This window comes from Haliotis cracherodii, unplaced genomic scaffold (genome assembly GCF_022045235.1).
Source record: "Haliotis cracherodii isolate W230 unplaced genomic scaffold, xgHalCrac1.p SCAF_3, whole genome shotgun sequence".
In the NCBI taxonomy this organism is placed as follows: domain Eukaryota; kingdom Metazoa; phylum Mollusca; class Gastropoda; order Lepetellida; family Haliotidae; genus Haliotis; species Haliotis cracherodii.
The window spans coordinates 26547457-26562758 of record NW_027266286.1 but is presented as its reverse complement, the minus strand read 5'-3'; the positions used below and the strand labels follow the sequence as shown (position 1 = coordinate 26562758).

The window sequence follows — 15302 nt, the reverse complement described above, 5'->3', positions numbered from 1 at the left end:
ATTGGAATAGTGTCACAGTACTTTTGGAATAGTGTCACAGTACTAATGGAATAGTGTCCCAGTACTATTGGAATAGTGTCCCAGTAATATTGGAATAGTGTCACAGTACTATTGGAATAGTGTCACAGTACTTTTGGAAGAGAAAATTGCCCTGAAAAGTTAGCTCTGAACCTACTGCCCTTATACTACAACAGCTTTACTCCAGAATGATTAAAGTAAACAATACATGACCTCATCTTCAAATATCAACCATTGCACCATGCTCCAAAGGAGATTAATATCACACACAGTACTGACCACAGGCACAAGGAAATCACACAATGGCTGTAAAGGAAGTTTGTTCACAGCAACCTCTCACTGCAACCTTAAATATCTTGTAATGAAACCAGCATATATTGAATTATTTAGGTTGTTGAATTTTACTTATCATATTTACTTAATATATATTCCGAAAGAAGCTCAAACACCACTGAACATGAAGTCTAATATTTGTTATGAAATTAACAGCTATTTAATATGCGATGGTTCAAACTGTGATTAGTGATACATATTTCAGCTAAGGTTACCTGTATATATATATAGAGAGAATCTCACCCGAGTGTCTTTTGATATCAAATATATCAACACGAGTTGATAAAAGTGGAAAATTCCGAGGCTTGCCGAGGATTTTTGCCACTTTTATCAACGAGTGTTGATATATTTGATATCAAAAGACACGAGGGTGAGATTTTATTTATCATCCAACATCATTCTTTCAACTTTTTCAATTTGTAGACAGTAATTAGCAGTGTCTTCAGTGTAAAAAGTACTGCAAACAGCTTCAGTAGCAGAGCCATTAGTGATGTCATTTGATTGTGACGTCATGGTAACCAGTGATGTCACAATTGTCTACAAAGCATTGTGATGTAATTTCATTGCAGCGATATCTACAGTGTAGATATCGCTTGATCTCATCCAAGCGATATCTCCTGTGGGAGCCAGTTTTGGATGATAAAGTCTTTTATACCATGCTAGTGTTGACGAACTATATAGATAAAAGAATTCATGAATATTTTTAAGGAAGAGAATATATGGATGTCAACTTCTTTATTATGAGGGACACAATGTTTCGGAGTACATGCTTAATCCTTCATCACGTGAAGGAGTGAGGAGTACTTCGACACGTGTCCCTCATAATAAAGAAGTTGACATCCATGTACCGTATTCAACGTAATAAGCGCCCAGCTCTAATAAGCGCCCACGGCGATATTTGCTGATATATTGTCTAGTGAACAATCCCAATTAGCACCCCTTCCGATTGATCAATGTAAACAAGACTTATTTATTCGCATATAATACACACTCATGTGTTATATGCACCCTTAATTAGGGGCAATCAAATTCTGGAAACATATATCTGTCGTACATAAACATATCAGGCTGTCACTATAAACCACAAAATTTATCTTTCAACTCTGTTTTTTCACCAACATAATATTCTAATAAGAGCACCCTATTTCTAATTTTGAGAGCGCCCTGGGCGCTTATTATGTCGAATACGGTATTCTCTTCCTTATGTTTATCACTTCTAAATGCCTTTCAAAGACCTGAATATTTTTGATCTATTAAAATCACCACATGCTTAGTGGGTGGACAAATCATAAATCATGTTTAAAGATCTACACCAAAAGAACAGAACAAGAAACATGTTCTATAGATCATTATGATAATGATGCTTAATGCAAATAGATATACCTTTAGACCCTATCAACGATATCAGTACAAGTCTATTCTAGAGAACCTATAGCTAAGGTACCATGGTAAACAGCTCCCTCAGAAGTAGTGCAACCTGATCACCGTTCCTGTCCTAGCCTTACCTGATTACAAAGACTGCACTGTGGAGGGTGTGATTATTTTACAACTGAGTTGTATGTTATTTCTTAACATAAGGGTGTTATTTTTCTCCCATTGTCTCAGTGGTCAGGTGACAGGTTTAGACACAACCCCTCAGGACATGTGCCTCAGCCAGTAAATAGTCCTGCTAACTTAAACAATGGGAGAGAAATAGTTATAAAAACGACCCTGCAGAACAAGTGTAGTACTCTAGAAGCAATCCTAAACCCACAAAATAAAGTAGAAAAATGGAAAGCCCTAGGCGTATACTTAATCAAAACAGGACTAATAAATCGCATTTAAAAACCCAATAAACCCCCAAAACTAAATCACATAAACAAACAAACCAACTACCACACAAAGCTCCCTTAGTTCGCCCCCCACCCTCTCTTGGCATACATTCCAAATCTCAAAATTTCAAAATTACTATATAAGCAGCCCCTAAATCCCTCCTGGGTTGCAAATATCACTTTTTCCCCTTTCAGAACCACAATGAATGGGCTGGCCTAGCCCGTGTGCGACACACGCTTACAGTCGGAAAGTGCACGTTAAATCTCCAATATAAGTAAGTATAAGTAACAAGTGTAGTCGGCTTAATGGCTTCGGGCGTGGACAAAGATGAAAGTTTAAGAAATCCTCCATTTTTGTGTGTGGTTGGGGCTGATACACAGACATGTTTTATGACAAACAGTAGGTAAGTGAGTGAGTTGGGTTTAACACCGCTTTTAACAGTATTCCAGTTATATCACGGCGTGTCAGCTTAATGTGGGAGGAAATCCCGAAGTGATGCAGGTCTCAGACGTTTACTTCTTTGATGAAACCCATGAGCACGGGTATGGTGCTAACAAGCCTAGAAACATAATCGGGTCGAACCAGGATTCGAACAAACAATCATAGGTTTCTGGCAACTCTGCACAGTGAATCGCGGCGCCTTAGATGACTGGGCCACCCGTGCCCCCTTATGACAAACAGACTATCCTGTGCTGACTTGTGTCTGGAGCCAACAGTGTTCCGCATGGTTAATACACCGTGGACATGTTGGGATACATAGGGTTAAACTGACAGCTTCAGGCTGACTGGCTGACTGCTTGGGTGGTTGATTGTCTGATTGTTTGATTGTTTGATTGTCTGATTGGTTGATTAGGCAGTTGACTGGTTGGGCAGTTCACTGCTAAGGCAGTTGATAGGTTTGAGTGTTTTATTGTGTCGATAGATAACAGGTAAGAAGTGAGGTTACAGTTTATGTAAGTCTTTGATAAACATTTAGAATTTGGAGTGAGTGAGTGAGTATGGTTTTACGGAGCTTTTAGTAATATTCCAGCAATATCACGGTGGGGGACACCAGAAATGGGCTACACACATTGTACCCATGTGGGGAATCGAACCCCAGGTCTTCGCTGTGACAAGCGAAAGCTTTAACCATTTGGCTACCCCACTGCCCCTAGAATTTGGAAAAACTTGAAGAAATGACACCTTTTTATCCATAGAAAGCGTCATATCTTCAGTTAATGAAGTTACCAAGTTTTGTTTGTCTGTTGTTTAACGCCGCACTCAGCAATATTCCAGCTATATGACAGTGGTCTGTAAATAATCAAGTCTGGATTAGACAAACCAGTGATTAACATCATAAGCACTGATCCACACAATTGGGATACGATGACATGCATCAACCAAGTCAGCGAGCCTGACCACCCGATCCCGTTAGTCGCCTCTTACAATAAGTATAGTCACCTTTTACAGAAAGTATGGGTCGGTAAAGACCTATTCTACCCTGGATCTTCAGTATCCCATGTTTACCGTAAGAGCTGGTTGATAAAGATGACGTGTTCCCATGGGCAACCTGGCTCTTTTAGTGTCACTGCCATTGCTCATGCTATCAATCACTGGGTTACATGATAACTTCTTGGCCGCCATGGTTTAATGGAATTATTGCTGTCTGGCATCTGACTACATTCAACCAAGTGACAGATTGTTTATCGTCCCATTGTCAGTGATGGGATTTGACACATGAGCCAAATTTGTGAGTGAGTGAGTTTGATTTTACGCCGTTTTCAGCAATATTCCAGCAATATCACGGCATGAGTGAATGAGTGGGTGAACAAGCAAGACAGGGTGGGTGGGTGGGTGGGTGAGGGAGCGAGTGGGGAAGCATGGTGAGTGAGTGAGTGAGAATGAATGAGTGAATGTGGGTGAGTGAGCCAGCAAATATGATGAGTGAGTGAGTGAATGAGCCAGCAAATATGATGAGTGAGTGAGTGCGCCAGCAAATATGAGTGAGTGAGTGAGTGAATGAATGAATGAATGAGCAAGCAAATATGAGTGAGTGAGTGAGTGAGCCAGCAAATTTGAGTGAGTGAGTGAGTGAGTGAGTGAGTGAGTGAGTGAATGAATGAATGAGCAAGCAAATATGAGTGAGTGAGTGAGTGGGTTGGTGAGTGAGTGAGTGAGTGAGTGAGCCAGCAAATATGATGAGTGAGTGAGTGAGTGAGTGAGTGAGTGAGCCAGCAAATATGATGAGTGAGTGAGTGTGAAGTGAGGCGAGAGTGGTCCACGTGAAGGGCAGCACACTACCCTCCTCACACCTCCTGGACTGGCACGTGGCATCCAAGTTCTTGCTGCCAATAATCATGCAGATAATTGCTCACTCCCTTCCTTACACATTCTGTGAGATTCAAAGCACGATTTCATGAAGCTGACAAGACATCACAGAGCTGCTTTATCATTACAGTTTCCCATTATTTGTTAAAAGATTATCTATCAAATGTTTCAAAGTGGGTTAAAAAAAAGAAAGACAATTCAAAAAAACTAAAACTCCCAACTTAATCAAATAAGAGTGAGTGAGTGAGTGAGTGAGTGAGTGATAAATGCTGGAAGAGGAATATTCTGTCATACGTTGCAGCTATTTGTAGAGATTATCTTAAATGTACAAAGAAAAATTAGACATCTGGTCATATCTTAAAAAAATACCCTCAAGGAGATATTAGGATTGAGTGATTGAATAACTATTTCCTGGCTGCATGTTATGAAAACAACATGGCAATTACACATTTCTCCTCCAAACATATGTTTCTATTTAGTTTTACATGTAGTAAATGGTTAAATAATGTCTTCAATTGTTCTATGTGATACCCCAACAGCCATATCACTGGACAGCTAAATCTGACTTTGTGCCAATGTGGGGCATCAAACCCAGACGAAACCTTGACAAATGAATGCACTACCCCATCGGCCAACCAATCACTGACTTGGTTGATGCATGTCATCGTATTCTAAAAACGCGTGGACCGATGCTCATGATGTCACTCACTGGATTTTCTGTTCCAGATTCGATAATTTACAGACCGCGCTCACATAGCTGGAATATTGCTGAGTGTGGCGTTAAACAACAAACAAACAAACACTACAAACACTCATATCCGAGCACATTCCGACCACTACAGGATATGTAGACTGACATTTTGTCACAGAAATAATAGTCTGTTATTTAAAAATGTTTATCTACAAAATAAAAAATATAATACAAATGGAGCCCAGATCAATGCTTAAGTTCAGGAGCTGAGCTGGGGAAATATAGATTTGCCAAATCATTCTAGACTCGAGTTCCTTTTTTAATTTATTCCCCAGTTTCTGGTAGAAAGTGAGTGAGTAAGTTTGGTTTTATGCCGCTTTTAGCAATATCACGGCAAATCAAAAACCTTACAGATAACACAGAAACTAATACTTACTGGTCAAGCCATTCAAACAAGAAATTGCACAACACCTTAATCCTTAAGTCCAGGTAATACCTACAGCATCCTTGATATAAGCATTTCTGCTCACAAGACCTCTCCACACCAATAATCCGATGTCACCAAATACCAAATGTTCTTTGAACAAGAATGATGATCAACCAGCCCACATGACATCCTATCAGTTAAAACCACAATTAAAAATCCCATATAAACTTGAATCCAGTACAGAATGTTCAATATGTCCATAAAAAGATGGTGATGCTGCTGCGTGATCTGCAAGTGGCACGTACGTATTGCAGGCCCCACATGGCTGTGTAACAGTTGAGATAATGCACCAGTATGTCTGTAGCCTGGAATCTCAGGTAAGCCCTCGAGATGCAGCCCCTCCCATCTTTACCTGGCGTGGAGTGTGTTCGGGGAGGAGCATGTTACATAATGCTGTGGCTACCACCGACTTGGAGTCTGTTGGCATTCAACACACAACCTCGTTCCTGGTTGAGTAGTTTGAGATGTATGCCACTCAACTTTTGATAAGGACAGAGATATTTCTTGTTACCCAGCTTTTTATCTAGACTTACTCAGAGGCTGCTACTCAATCCAAGTTAGCTGTAATTTCTCAACTTTCTCACTTTATATTATAGTGAGTGAGTGAGTGAGTGAGTGAGTGAGTGAGTGAGTATATTTTTTACACCACTTTTAGCAATATTCCAGCAATATCACGGCGGGGGACACCAGAAATGAGCTTCACACATTGTACCCCTTGTCGGTCTTCAGCGTGATGAGCGAACACTTTAACCACTCGGCTACCCGACTGCCCCCTTCATATTATTATACTGGGTGGTAATAATTAATGTTATAGCTTAGCAAAAGAAACAAAAACCTTACTGTCTCTCTGACAGCAGGACCAATAAAGTGGATGTGGCTTTTATGCTTGGTTAGTCATTATTGCATTGAATGCAACATTAAAATACCTCTGAATTTAAGAAAATAAAAACTATTAAAACTATTATTATTTTGAACTAACATACAATTTTTCTCCAAATTGCTTGCCAAGGGAACTTTACTTGAAATTCTAGATATATCCCTGGTTACTAAACAGGAAAAAATTCAATGTTGACACACGTTTATTTTAACAGGAAATGAAGGTGAAAACATGCATTGCCATGGCAACATGGGATGCTATTAATGCAGCATCCAAAAAGTTGGTCACATAGCCTCCCAACCTACACACTCAGAATATCCCTATCACAAGTTGAGTGGTATAATGTGATGTGTTATTGGATCAAACGTTACAAACATTTTATGCTTCATATTTTGCCTACAGTTTATTAGTACTGAATATCAGGCACCCATTATAGCAAAATTATGAAAATAAATAGTGTCAGAAATTGTGTGAAATGAATTCCTTCCTAAGATGCATGAGTTAATAAATATAATGGAAAGAAATATTTCAAAATATGATTTCTTTTAATGAGTTAAAAATTACCATAATAAATAAAACCAGATATAAGAAATAACATGGATTAATACATCTGTAAGGGAGAGGTAGGTCATAAGAGTTTCTCTGGAAATGTCAATTTTTTTATTTACAGAAAATTTGGTGATTATGGAATGAACATTTCTAGACATGTTCCAATAGTTGACATTAATCAATTTTTTCTTTCTGGCATCTTTATAAGTACATAACCGAGCGAAAATTGAAAATGTTTCCAAAGGATGTCTAATGAAAACTATGACCGAGTCCCTTAATTAATTTTATGAACAAAAAGCACCTAAAATCAGCCTTGTGACACAGTTTAGGTTAATATACACATTCACTGTTGCTATGATTACCCAGACCCTTAAGGCCAGAAAGGGCCTCTAAGGCCAGAAAGGGGCTCTATACCATGTCCTGAATCTGAAGGAAATATTTGCTCCTGATTATATGAGAAAATTATCCAACACTTACCAATTCCTTGAAATCCTGAGGTTTCATGATTAAGTCTACAATTCCACCAGAATCTAATTATTCCACCAGAAGTACACTCAAAGTAATGGTTGATCACTTGGCTTCAGTCGTCTTAAGCATCTCCAGCCATCACATCACCAAACCGTTCATCGTCAAAAACAACGTCCGAACTCCCATGTATATCTCATCAATCTTGTCCACATCTACAGACTCGTACCAAAAGCCGTCCTCATCCCTGTCCTCGTATCACACCCTTGGTGTTACATCTCAAACACCCAACTGCTGTACCCAACACCAACACAATCCTACAGCCATATCCACATCCCAACACCCCTGGACACAAACACCGAAAAGTACCCTGCCCTTCAATGGTAATGTCATTGCCAGGTTCAAAAAGTATACCAACAAGTGATTAAAGGATTTATTCTATCCACCAGGATCTCTTTGAAAAGGCTTAGATGCTAGGTTGAAAAAGGTACCACATTCTTACAACTGGACACAACACCCTCTGGATAAGCAAGAGAGGGCTTCCAATGTTTGGTTCAAGTTCACAGACAGGAGATGACCGATCATCATCTTGTTGTATAAGAAACTGGTCGAAGGGAGAACCTAATCTGCCATCAAACAACATGGTCGCCCTGAGTGTAATGGCGGCTGATGTCCCAGCCACTATTTTCAGCAGCCTTTCTAAATGTAGATGTTGAAATGAAAGCTATTTGACAAGAATTTAACTTAAATAAACAGCTAGGACCTAGGTGTTGCAAAAACGCATTTTGTTTCTTGAAATAAATATTTTGTAAAAAATTGAAGACTTTAGGAAAAAGTGTAAATAAAAAAATAGAAACAAATACATGCTTGTGTGTCATCAATACCAAATAGATATGGATTCTAGATCTCAGAATAGCCCTAGAAACACAAGCTTCCTCTATTCATCCTTGACAAAACTGATACTTTTCTATCTCAACATCTAGAAATAGACCTGGCATGGAGATAATAATGTACTTTAGGTACCCAAGTCCTCAAAATCAGTAATTTTCTTCTCAACTTGATATTCATAAACTGTTATCGTTGTTTTCACTGTGTCCACCTCATACTAAGGAAGCACCTGCTCAAAGAATAAAAGCACTGGACATAAAAATCAAGAGAGCATATCTAAGCTGATAAAACATCTTTTATATTGAGGTATTTTTATTCTGAGAGTGAAGTGTAAGAGCTTATGCTTTTGTTATGGACTCACTACGGTGAGACATGGCTATTTGTCAGACATCTTCTAGCTGCAATGTTCCTGTTCCTGAAGGCTCTCATTTGGAAGCATTGAGGTGGAACATAAGTAGCATGTAGGTTCTAAACATAGAACAATCACCCACATGTACACATAATTGTAGAAACACACTCACATTCCAGAATACAGTGAAGGATCTGTCAGAATCACAACAGGGAGTACTTGTGCTTCATGGAGATTATTGTGAAACATTTCTTGATTTTCAGAATGTTTCCCAATGTCTGAGTTGTATGTTGTTTGTTTGTTTGTTTGTTGTTTAACGACACACTCAGCAGTATTCCAGCTATATGATGGCGGTCTGTAAAATAATCGAGTCTGGACCAGACAATCCAGTGATTGACATCATGAGCATCGACCCATGCAGTTGGGATCGATGACATGTATCAACCAAGTCAGCGAGCCTGACCACCCAATCCCGTTAGTCGCCTTTTACGACAAGCATAGTCGCCTTTTACGGCAAGAATGAGTTGCTGAAGACCTAGTCTAACCAGAATCTTCACGGGTCCTGAGTTGTATGTAAGCATCGTGGGTGATTCAGTTTGAATTATACGACTCTTGCTCAAAAGTTGTTTGATGAGTGTTACAACTCCAGGCCTCAGTAAAACTTCAAAAAGTTTTATTGTATGTCGAGGGCATTTCCAAAATTGATGTATCAGGGACAAATATAATGTCAGATTGCGATTCACTATTTTGACATGTACAACATGTTCCCATGTTTTTTCAGGTGAGCAGTTGACTTACCTTTGCATGTGTTTGACCACACATCAGGGGTCCGGAAAATTTAAAATCCCAATCGGACATTTACATTTATGCCACGCCCCCTTCAAACAGCGTGTTTTAGTACGACTTTTTACACACAAATTACAAGTTGTTACGTATTCATAATATGATGAATTATGAATTGTTTCAATTTAAATTGTTTAATTCACCGGACAATTAATAACAAATAATATCATTTTAGATATATATGGAAAACATTCGTTTGTTTCTGTTATAATAACGATCTGTCAACGTTGTGAACGGTCTAATTAATATTCATGAGTCTGCTAGAGTGTACACGTTGTAACATTTGGATCGAGACTATACGCATATGACGGTTTCCGGACCCCTGCCACACATATCTATCTCCATACACAAAATCTGTTGTATTTAGTAAAAAACATCCCGTAATCATGTGTTGTTGTGACCCTCAACAGAACATGTGTTTTGTGCTGTACCCTAACATAATAAGTAATAGGTCTATATTGTAGAAAGTATATCCCAATTTAAAAAATATTATCTATTCCCTTTGGCTACATATATACCTCAAGTTGCCTTTCCAGAAGTATCCACTAGGACCACTATGCCAGAATCTACCACCCACTCCCTCCCCATTGTCAGAATAATTACAAGGACTTAAGAAAATGCATAACATTGGTAGCGCTCTTGTTACACATACTTGGTTAATTGCAGTCCTTACAACTTGGATGGTAACGTGCACCCGACTGACAGCGAGACAAAGTGCATCGCTCTGGAATGGTTTTATCGGCTGCACACAGCAGTCTGCAAATGCCAGTGATTACAAACATGGCCCTTTGATAATGTGATTTCATCACTGACCAAAATTAATGAGTTATCTACTATGCATGTAGGAAAATCGGTTATCACTGCCGTGGGTTGAGGGTGTTGCCAGACAACATGGCATATTATGAAGTTATCCTTGGTAAACCAGTATCTGGCAACAATGTCTGTCCTGGCGTTTGCTTTCTGTCTACTTTCATGTGAGAATATATTCTATTTTAATAGCCTGTCATATGGCAAACGTCTCACTTTAGAGAAAGGGGTTTTAATGCCCACTTAATCGAATTTCAGCTATATCACTGAGGTTTATGTTAGAAGAAAGCCATATGTGACGTAGGTCATGGAATCTATCACTTTTGGTGAAAGCCACAAGCTTTGGTGTGGTACTGTTCAACCAAGGATCACAAACATGTGAAACTGGGATTCAAACCTAGGATTAGCGGATCCTGGCAGACAAGGGATGTAACTCTGAATAGTGGATCCTCAGACAATTGTGCTGACAATGCCCCTCCTTCAATAGCTGCACAGGTCTGAGACATTTTATGAAATCCTTCCTAACAAATTCTACTGGAAGTCATCCAAGTATTCAATGGCCATTGTGGACAACCGATCCCCAAACTAGCTGCCTCTTGTGACGGGACACCAAAGATCTATTCAGTCCTGGGCAAGGCAGACAATGATAGTATTTTGTGTGAAAGATTTATTCAATAATTTGGTGCCGCATGGATAGCAGAGTGGGTGAGTGAGTTGGGTTTAATGCCGCTTTTAACAGTATTCCAGTTATATCGTGGTGTGTCAGCTTAATGTGGGAGGAAAGCCTGAAGTGATGCAGGTCTCAGACGTTTACCACTTCAGTGAAACCCACGAGCACGGGTATGGTGCTGACAAACATAGAAACATAATTGGGGCGAACCGGGATTCGAACCCACAATCATAGGTTTCTGGCGTGCCCAAGGGATGCAACTCTGCACAGCGAATCGCGGCGCATTAGACGACTGGGCCACCCAAGCCCCCACGGATGGCAGAGGAAGAATTTGAAACAAGTTTTGTGTGTAGTGTGCATGTGCATGTTGCGTGCATGTGCATGTGCATGTGCAATGGATATTTCTGATTTCTGAAGCAGTGACATGTCACATGATGTCTACAGTGTCATGTCCGCACAGACTTGCTCAGGAACAACACAGGTCATTGTACAGCAATCACTCTGTTGTGAATATTATCCAAATGTTTGTTGTTGTTTTACCATGACACACTTTTGTATGTCAAATATTTTCCATCACTAATCACCGAATCCTAAAAAGCAGAAGATGAATAACGCAGAACAGACACCTTTCTTAACCCACCCATTTTGGCAGCCAACCTGCTGCATATTCTCTGGCCCTCTGCCAGAACTATGTACAACTCGATCTACAGCAAACTCACCAATTACTCACAGCAAACAAATTTATTTACAAGAATCAAATGATGATCCCGGTAGATTTAAATTTCTTGTTAAACATGACACGCTAAAACCAAGAAATTAGCAGCGGACTGACACTGAAGGTTTTGGAGTAAGTATTGATTCACCGCATTCTGAAGCCTGCTTTCACAAGCCGCTGTTATGTAAAGGATGAACTTAGATGGGCAGATAGCACTAATCCTTAACAAGTTGGGGCGAGGGGTTGAGGGAACGACTCAAGGACGTGGCTGGCAGATTTAGAGTTAGTGAGTGAGTTGGCTTTAACGCCGCTTTTAACATTATTCCAGTTATATCACGGCGTGTCAGCTTCATGTGGGAGGAAAGCCCGAAGTGATGCAGGTCTAAGACGTTTACCACTTCGGTGAAACCCACGAGCACGGGTATGGTGCTGACAAACCTAGAAACATAATTGGGGTGAAACGGGATTTGAACCCACAATCATAGGTTTCTGGCGTTCCCAAGGGACGCAACTCTGCACAGCCAATCGCGGCGCCTTAGACGACTGGGCCACCTGTGCCCCCCTGGCAGATTTAGAGAGAGAGAAAGTAAGTGAGTGAGTAAGTATGTTCATTTGGAACAGTATGTCAGTTATATCATGGCATGTCAGTTTGATGTTGGGGGAAAACCCGACATGATGCTGGTTATCAACGTTTTATACATGGGCACGGTGCTAACAAACCAAGAAACATGTGAATCTGGGATTTGAACCTGTTTATTGGCTTCTCTGCACAGACCTCCACAGCCACCCATGTCCCTGACTAGGAGTGAGTGAGCTAAAAGTGACACTTGCATATTTTTTATACCTAAGCCTTTTGGAAGGCTTGTAAACTATAAGCAACAGGAAGATTAAAATATTGAGTGAGTGAGTGAGTGAGTGAGTGAGTGAGTGAGTATGGTTTTTATGCCGCTTTTAGCAATATTCCAGCAATATCACGGCGGGGAGAGTGAGTGAGTGAGTGAGTGAGTGAGTGAGTGAGTGAGTGAGTGGTTTTTGCATTAACAATTGAAAACAAACAACTGATGAAATAAAGTATCAGAAAATTTTCTAAGGTCAGCATATCTTCTCTCACTGCAAAAATACACCTTCCTGATCCCAATATACTAGCTACCACACAACTATTATTGCACAATGGATGAAAATTGTGAGAAGAAAATAATGAAGGAGGGACATCGTGTGAGGAAGATAATGATGAAGGGACATCGTGTGATGAGGATCACTATATCTACAGGTGAGGTGTGTCCTTTACAAAAGTATCAGCAGGTCTGGGCTGGATTTATGCAAACACATCTGATGTCAGTCTCCCAACTCCCACAAGTCCCTGTGACCTAGCCATATGTTGGGAGTCTGTCCCATCACGCCCACCTTCGGCCTACCATGTGCCAACACACAGACAGTACACATAAACCCCACCTCACCAGATTGTCAGACAGCTTGACATTTGTAAAACTCTCCCTATTTTTTTATGCAGCAATACATAGAACAGATGCCTCAAACTTTTATGGTCATAATATACGCTAAGAATCATTTCACCTAACATCCCAGGAATCAGAGTGTCACAAAACTCGCCATAAGTACCATTGTTTTAAGTTTGTGGATCTCTAATTTTTTATATTTTTTTTACACAACCAATTTGTAAGGATTTAGCTTCCCACTTAGTTAATAAATATGGCAAATATTTGCCCGTTTTCACCATTTGTAAACTTTGATGGACACCTGTAGCGAACTTAAACTTGCTAACCTGCTGTCTGCTGTATAGGTAACCTATACCTAACAAGTATGCTACAAGACGTGCTACTCCATGTATAACTCTGTAATGTCATATACTGAATTGTATAAAACATACTAAAAAAAAGTAAAAAAGTTTGTGGATCTGAGAATGTTCAATTTGCTTCTGAATCATTTGAACATGGTTGATGAATCACTTGAATTAAATTCACTGTATTAAATCTACATAGAACATACAAAAAATACAATATAAAAGAACAAGGACAGCCAGCAAAATAGATTCTAATGCCATATTTGATGTCTTGTACATAATTTATTGGTCAATTTGCCAAAACAAAGAAAATATCTAAAAATAATTTGTAAAATCTAAAGGTATGATGTGACGTTAAAATATGTTAAAAAATAACATACAGAAATATTAATCATATTGTTATAATTTGACCTCTTTAATACAAAACGAAGGAAGATTTGTCTATAATCTAGGAGTGTGTCCCTGAGACACTGTAACAGATCTAGAGTCTAGAGAGTCGGTATCAGTTTCATATCAAAAGGGGACATGTGAATTATCTGAGATCAATAGCAGATGTCAGTCTGACACAAGGAGATGTCTCCTCAAGGAGATAGCAAGACATATATGACATAAACACTGACGTCAGATCAGAGATGTCACTTCTGTTGCTAGGATACAAGATTAAGTTGCTAAGACACCATAATTCTGTTTAAGTCAATGATTTCATTCAGTGCCTTGTGACTTGATGTGCATCACTGACATAATCAGCTGATTGGAGTTCAAAGGCTGTTTTCCCCACAACAAGCTCCAATACAGTATTACATGGGTGACAACATATTACATACTATCTTATCATCTTTATTCTCAGAGAATCACCAAGCTGTGATATATATGTGTACATCAACACTATCAATTTGCAGTAAACTCATAGGTTGTATCACATGAATTTCACCTCAAAAGAAAATAAAGTACCGTATTCGACGTAATAAGCACCCAGGGCGCTTTCAAAATTAGTAATAGGGGGCTCTTATTAGAATATTACTTTGGAGTTGAAAGATAAATTTCGCAGTTTATGCTGACAGCCTTGATGTTTATATACGACAGATATATTTTTCCAGATTGTAATTGCCTATAATTAAGGGTGCATGTAGCACACGAGTGCGTATTATACACGAATTAATAAGTCTTATGTACATTGATCAATCGGAAGGGGTGCTAAATGAGGTTGTTCACTAGCCAATATATATATCGCCGTGGGCGCTTATTAGAGCAGGGTGCTTATTACATCGAATACAGTACTTGTATTTAAATTACTAGCCAATCGATAACCATATTTTTTGAGGCAGGCTACAATACATCTCAGATAGAAGAGAGTTTTATATCTGTAGTCTTCGCAAAAGAATTTCCTGGAACGTTTGTAAACTTTTAAGGCCACTGTTTACACAAATCAATAAATCAATTCTTAAACAAAGCCTACTGCAGCAAACATTGTTCATCACTGAAGAGCATTTTACGATTTTACACTTGTGAATGGAAAACACATCAGCAACAAAACTCTACTGATTAAACTAAGAAGATATATTGTATACTTCAGTGCGAAAGATGAAAGTTTTCAAAAGTTGAGAATAATGACAGATGGTCATTCTTGTTAATATTGCTTCTTGCCATTTTTTATTCTCTTGAAAATGTTTTGTTATGAACTGTAACTTTCTCA

General features: G+C 39.1%; 1 protein-coding gene across 5 annotated transcripts in view; it reads right to left on the bottom strand.

The window, feature by feature from the left end:
• The window catches only part of LOC139475122 (rho GTPase-activating protein 20-like), a 247204-nt gene that overhangs the window by 131825 nt on the left and 100077 nt on the right, over positions 1-15302 (bottom strand). The window lies entirely within an intron of this gene.